This window comes from Scomber scombrus, chromosome 6, assembly GCF_963691925.1.
Source record: "Scomber scombrus chromosome 6, fScoSco1.1, whole genome shotgun sequence".
Classification (NCBI taxonomy): Eukaryota; Metazoa; Chordata; class Actinopteri; order Scombriformes; family Scombridae; genus Scomber; species Scomber scombrus.
The window spans coordinates 3,901,332-3,908,968 of NC_084975.1; positions in this window are offsets into that span (position 1 = coordinate 3,901,332).

Genomic DNA, 7,637 nt, shown 5'->3' on the forward strand with positions numbered 1-7,637 from the left:
CAAGACGTTAGAGGGGTGGGGCGAAGGCGTCTAACCCAAAAAGTATGACGTCAGGTTTCAGGAGGAAGTTAAATTGTGAAGATGTGAAGGTTTTTTTTCCACCCTGACTACAAAAGAATTATCTAAAAAAAACAATGAATACATATTGTGTTCATATTTAAAACATTCATATATTAACCCTCCTGTTGTCCTCGAGTCAAGGAAGGAAGGGAGGGAGGAAGAAGGAAGGAAAGGAAGAAGGAAGGAAAGGAGGAAGGAGAGGAGGGAAGGGAGGAAAGGAAAGAAGGAAGGAGTGAGGGAGGGAGAAAGGAAAAGAGGAAGGAATAAGTAAGGAAAGGAGGGAGGAAGGAAAGGAGGAAGGAAGGAAGGAACAGTCAAAACAGACGGGGTCATTCATATATTAACCTTCCTGTTGTCCTCGAGTCAAGGAAGGGAGGAAGAAGGAAGGAATAAGTAAGGAAAGGAGGGAGGGAGGAAGGAAGGAAAGGAGGGAAGGAGCGAGGGAGGGAGAAAGGAAAAGAGGAAGGGAGGAAAGAATAAGTAAGGAAAGGAGGGAAGGAGCGAGGAAAGGAAGAAGAAGGGAGGAAGGGAGAAAGGAAAAGAGGAAGGGAGGAAAGAAGGAACAGTCAAAACAGACGAGGTGAATTTAACCCGGGAGGACGATATGAAGGTTAAACATTGTGCAAAAATGTTGTCAATCAGCAACTTCTGTGCAAAATAATCTAAAAAAAAAACTGAGATATATTGTTGAAATCGCTCATTTTTCTTTAAGACATCTCAGACTGTTCCATCTGTTTTGTAAATAGATGGTTTATTATATCCTCCCATCCATCGGTCCGTTCTTTTAATGCCACTTATCCAGGGCTGGGTCATGATAGCATCAGGTTGAGGTCTTTAGGTCTTGTCCCAGTGTCTTCCTCCCAGTTGGACGTACCTGGAACATCTCTAAAGGGAGGCGGGGCCTAAACCACCTCACCTCAGCTCTACTCCGCTATTTGTCTGGTATGAACAAAAATATAAACGCAACACTTTTGTTTTTGTTCCCATTTTTCATGAGCTGAACTCAAAGATCTAAAACATTGTCTATAAACACAAAAGACCTATTTCTCTCAAATATTGTTCACTAATCTGTCTAAATCTGTGTTAGTGAGCACTTCTCTCATCCCACCTCACAGGTGTGGCTTATCAAGATGCTGATTAGACAGCATGAATATTGCACAGGTGTGTGTTAGGCTGGCAACAATAAAAGGCCACTCTGAAATGTGCAGTTTTGCTTTATTGAGGGGGTCTTGGGAGGGGGGGTGGGGGGTCAGAAAACCTGCCTAACCATGCTTACCCATCTCCTTCACATAGAGTTGATCAGGTTGTTGATTGTGGCCAGTTAACAATATCCAGCAACTTCGCACAGCCATTGAAGAGGAGTGGACCAACCTTCCACAGGCCACAATCAATAACCTGATCAACTCTATGCGAAGGAGATGGGTAAGCAGGGTTAGGCAAATGGTGGTCACACCAGATACTGACTGGTTTCCCCCCCCCAGGACTCCTGTAGATCTGATCTTTCTCGTTGTTTTTGCTGCTGTTTAAAAACACACTTTCAGACTCTGTTATTATTCATAAAAAACAAAACAATGCTCCATGCAGACTACACCAGACCCACACACATCAAACCTGCTGGACTGTATTAACCTGTAGAGTCCAGATGCTGTTTATTTAACAGTTAGAGATTGGAGAAAGCTTTATTGTAGGTGTGAAAACAGAAAAAAAGGAGGATTTTGCTGCTTTTTTTTTTTTTTACACCCAAACCACATCTGACCTGATCTAGATTTTTAAAAAGCTGGACTTTTAAAGGATGGAGCTGCGATTTTCTATATCTTTCTTGTTTTTATTAAATCTCACATGCAGAGCAAAACCAGTTAAGAAAAATCCCAACCTTCATCCTTTAATAAGTGAATAAATGTGTGTGTGAAGACGATATATATACACACACACACACACACACACACACAAGATTTATTGACCTTATCTCCGAGAAGGTTTCCATTAAAATCTAAAAAGTGTTTTTATTTATTTATTTATTTATTTATTTTTAACTTTCATTCATTTCAAATCTTCCATTCACAGATTTGTCCAGAAATGTCACGGCTGCATGTTCGGTCCAGTCCGTCCTCGTCAGGATGCAGATGTTGTTCACACTGTGACTCCAAATGTCACTTCAGCTGCTTTCAAGTATATGATGGACGTCACCCCCCCACCCTCCTCATCCTCTTCCTCCTCCTCCTCTTCATCCTTTGATGGGAGACATTTGGCGTTAGAGCCGGAGGAGACGGAGGAAAGGTATCACCTGCGATCTGTTCATAAAGCTTCATCCCAGTCAGAACAAAAGCAGCCGCAGCTTCTCCTGCGTCTCTCTGCTCTTTCATTTCCTGTGCGGCAGGAAATTGCCTCAGCAGACGGCCGATAGCAGGAAGCCGTTATCAGCTGGACATCTCTCCATCTCTCTCTCTCTCTCTCTCTCTCTCTCTCTCTCTCTCTCTCTCTCTCTCTCTCTCTCTCTCTCTCTCTCTCTCTCTCTCTCTCTCTCGGGAGGTTTTTATTGAAGCCGGAGATGCTTTGTGTGGACTGATGCCCGAGCCGTCATTCACTCAGCCGGCTCCACCTGCTCAAAGCACCGAGGTGGAACAACAGAGTAGAATAAACAACTGAAACACTGATTTATTAAAAAAAACAATTATATATATAGAAACATTTAGAGGAGAAGGAGAAGAGGAGAAACACAAACCTGCAAAATTATACTTTAGAAAAAGGTTAAAATAACATTTAAATTCAACAAGGAGCCACAAAAACCAACAAGAACTTTTAAATATGAATAATATAATCCATCTCACATAAAGATTTAAATCTGCAGAAATGTTACGACTCCGTCACCTATATATATTGGCTTTTAATTCAGAAACACTGATTTATAAAATATATATATATATATATATGTAGAAACATTGAGAGAAAAATGAGAAAAGGGAGAAACACAAACCTGTTAATTAGAAGAGAAATTATACTTTTAAAAAGGTTTAAATAATATTTAAATTCAACAAGGAGCCACAAAAACTAACAAGATGATTAAATTACAACTTGGAATATCTCACATACAGCTTTAACCTTTGTGTCGTCCTCCCGGGTCAAATTGACCCCGTCTGTTTTGACTGTTCCTTCTTTCTTCCCTTCCTTCCTTCCGTCTGTCCTTTCCTCCCTCCGTTCTTCTTTTTCTTTCCTGACTCCTTTCTTCCTTCCTTCCTTCCTTCCTTCTTTCCTTCCTTCCTTCCTTCCTTCCTTCCTTCCTTCCTTCCTTCCTTCCTTCCTTTCCTTCCTCTCTTCCTTCTTTCCTCCCTCCCTCCTTCTCTTTCTTTCCTCCCTCCTGCCTTCCTTCCTTCCTTTCCTTCCTTCCTCCCTCTTTTCCTTCCTTCTTCCTTCCTTCTTCCTCCCTCCCTCCATCCTTTCCTTCCTTTTTCTCCCCTTCCTTCCTCCCTCTTTTCCTTCCTTTTTCCTCCATTCCTTCCTCCCTCCTTTCCTTCCTTCTTCCTCCCTTCCTTCCTTCCTTCCTTCCTTCCTTCCTTCCTTCCTTCCTTCCTTCCTTCCTTCCTTCCTTCCTTCCTTCCTCCCTCCCTTCCTTCCTTCTTCTTCCCTTCCTTCCTTGACTCAAGGACAACAGGAGGGTTAAATGTACATAAATGTCTTATATAAACATATATTGTTTTATAATTCATATTTACTTTCCATCTTCATATTGCAGATGTTTATTTGTTGCGTCACTGTTGGCTGTAATGAGCCTGAGCCTTGTACATCCATCATATTCATGTAAGTATGCAGTTATCTCCTCCAGTATATCCGGTGCTGTTTACATCATATATCTAAGTGTGTTATTGTGGTCGTTATGACTGCTTGAACTGTCGGATCTATCTGTGTTATGCAGTATTGTGAGCGATGTAGTATGCAGTATTACAGTAAAGTACTGCAGTATTATGAGTGATGTAGTATGCAGTATTACAGTAAAAGTACTGCAGTATTATGAGTGATGTAGTATGCAGTATTACAGTAAAAGTACTGCAGTATTATGAGTAATGTAGTATGCAGTATTACAGTAAAAGTACTGCAGTATTGTGAGCGATGTAGTATGCAGTATTACAGTAAAGTACTGCAGTATTATGAGTGATGTAGTATGCAGTATTACAGTAAAAGTACTGCAGTATTATGAGTGATGTAGTATGCAGTATTACAGTAAAAGTACTGCAGTATTATAGTGATGTAGTATGCAGTATTACAGTAAAAGTACTGCAGTATTATAGTGATGTAGTATGCAGTATTACAGTAAAAGTAGTGGTTTGGTCCTCTGACTGATATATTATTATTATGACATCATTAGATTATTAATAGTGAAGCATCAGTGTTAGAGCAGCATGTTACTGTTGTAGCTGCTGGAGGTGGAGCTAGTTTACACTACTTTATATACAGTTAGCTAGTTTAGTCCAGTGGTTCCCAACCTAGGGGTGGGGCCCCTCCAAAGGGTCAGCAGATAAATGTGAGGGGTGGTGAGATGATTAATGGGAGAGGAAAGAAGAAAAAACTAAGTTCTGTTTTCAGTTTTTGGACTTTTTCTCTAATCTTTGATTTTAGCTGAAATATTGGATCATTTGAACATTTATTGAAATGAAAGCATGTGAGAAGTTTAGAGGGAAAAATCACTATTTAGTGGAGCTGTTAACAACTCATAGACATCTGAAATGTGAGCTGACTACACACTGCTTTTTAGTGCAAAGCAAACTATAAAATCAAAGATATACGGCAATGAAAAAAAGGCAGAAAAATCATATAAAAGACAGAAGATAAGGATCCAGAATACTTCTTCTGTGAACATTTAACCTGGGTAATAATAAAATGAAGGGTGAATTTATTTAATTTCTGTTATCTGGATTGTATTTGTTATGAGCAAGAGTCTGACCCAAGAGCTGAATAATGAGAAGAGAGGCGTTTGAATTCTGATGGAGGCTGATGGCTCGGGGGAGGAGGGAGGGAGGGGGGGAGGTGGAGCTCGGAGGTGGAGGTAGATTGGCGGGGGTGAAGGAGGGGGCCTGCTGGGTGAGGACAGGATGAAGTGGGAGCAGCTGGCTGACGATGAGGTGAAGGTGAGACAACGATCTGGTGAGAGGAGCAGTTGGAGAGTCGGAGTAGATTATAAATGCAGGAGAGGGAGAGAGAGGCAGGTGTGAGTGCCACAGCAGAGCCAGGAGGAGAACCACACCCACGCTGGCTTCACTGACAACAACACATAAACAAAAAAAGAGAGAGAGAGACAAATAGAGGAGTGCTGGAAACAGGAAGGAGTCTGCAGCAGAGCCGGTCACATTCACAACATTATCTTACTGTTTATGTACAAATAAACATAAATGAATGACAAGAAAATAAGAAGAGATGTTCTCAGACTCCATAAAAGGAAATGAGTTTAAAAAACAACAACAACAACAACAAATATTTAAAAAATGATACCTGAGAGGAGATCACATGATCAACTGACAACAGCTGATTATAAATGAAGTTAGTGAAGTAAATAATCAGAACATGTTGATGTGTCTCATTCAGGTTACAGTCGTTTATTTGCCTTATACACACACACACACACACACACACACACACACACACACACACACACACACACACACACACACACACACACACACACACACACACACACACACACACACACACACACACACACACAGAGGCAGTCCGTATGCTCCGGTTTCCATCAGTGGTTAAAAACAGCCGTCAGCAGCTCTCCGAGTTTCCACTGGAGAAAAAACATTTATCAGGAAACATTAAAGTGAGGTGATGAAAGACGGCTGGGATGGAAAAAAAAACTCATGTTTACATATATAAGGGTCGACTGTTTGTATGTGTCTGTATATGTGTGGTGAGTATATATATAGTATGTATATAAGGGTCAGAGATAAATAAAGGTTGGTAAGATGAGCAATTCAAAAATATCTTTAAAAATAGATTTAAAAGCAGCATCAGGTTTGTTAAAATGTACATTTAGTATTTTTGTTGGTTTTATATCATTTGAAATGACATTTGCACCATTTTTTACCAAAAGTAAGACTGAATGCTCCTGAAAATGTCAAATGGTGTAACCACAAAAGAATGATACATATTACATATTTGATCCACCTAGAAAGAAAGAAAGAAAGAAAGAACAAGTAGGAGGAAAAAGAAAGAAAGAAGGAAAGAGGAGGAAGAAGAGAAAGAAATGACGAATAGGAGAAGGAAAGAAAGAAAGAAAGAAAGAACAAGTAGGAGAAAAAGGAAGAAAGAAGGAAAGAGGAGGAAGAAGAGAAAGAAAAGGAGGAAGAGGAGAAGGAAAGAAAGAAAGAACAAGTAGGAGGAAAAAGAAAGAAAGGAAAGAGGAGGAAGAAGAGAGAGAAAGAACATGAAGTTGGAGGAGGAAAGAAAGATAAAGGAGGAAGAAGAGAAAGAAAGAAAGAAACAAAGAAAGCTATCAGGTTCCTGATCTCCATGGTTACCAGATGAAATGTAATATTTAGAACAATTGTATTCCATTACCTTTATTTAATATAAAAGTTATAATGTAAGATCATGCCAAACTAGTTGATATGGTGTTTTATTGAGAATTTACTGTTTTTAAGCAAGTTGAATTATTTGGTACAAAGTTTTTATGGTTACACCACTTAGACATTTTTACCATAATCCTCTAATATATTCTCTCTAAATGGATTAAAAGCAGAAATTTGATGCTGGGTCCACACAAAAAGAATGTGTGCAAGTTATTCATACATTTATTTTCACATTTAAACTAAACCACACGGACATAAAAAACCATCATTGACCCTTTATATTTATATGAGTATATATACAGTGTACATATTTGTGTATGTATATATCATGTAAGTCAGTCTTTGTAACATCAGCAAACAGCTTCAACTACATTTCAGATATTTATCTGAGCATGTTGGTGATCAATAAAGGATCATTCTTCATCATCTTTTTCAGGTTGATGGAGAGCTGGAGCGTATCCCAGCATGCACTGGGTGAAACAACAACGCCACGCTGTGCAGACCTCCTGTCTGTATAAAGGCAACATGACAGAGTGTATTTAGGTGAGGTTTATTTATTGGCTGTTAATTGGTAACTTTTAACCCTTTACATACTGTTCATATTCTGACTCATAATTACCCTCCACACCAATTCACATTCATAAATTCCCCATCAGTCATTAATAAATGTTTGATAAATCTTATCGGAAAAAAAGCTAATTTATGGTCCAGGAGAACATTTTATAGAATATGATGAATGATGAACATGTTTTAATGCTGATTTCTGATTTATTTTTTAAATAAACAGGTCAAATTTGTTTGCATGCATATAAAAATGTGTATCAGCTGTACAGAAATTAAACAAATTATGCATTTTATTTCCATGTTTGATACTGTGGGTCACATTAGAAAAAATAAACATGTATATGGTGTTTTTACAGCTCTCAAATGTAAAAAAATTACAATAAGTGTAAAGCAAGAATAGCAAAAATGTAGTTTCCAGCCTCCCAGATGTGGATACTTTCTCATTTT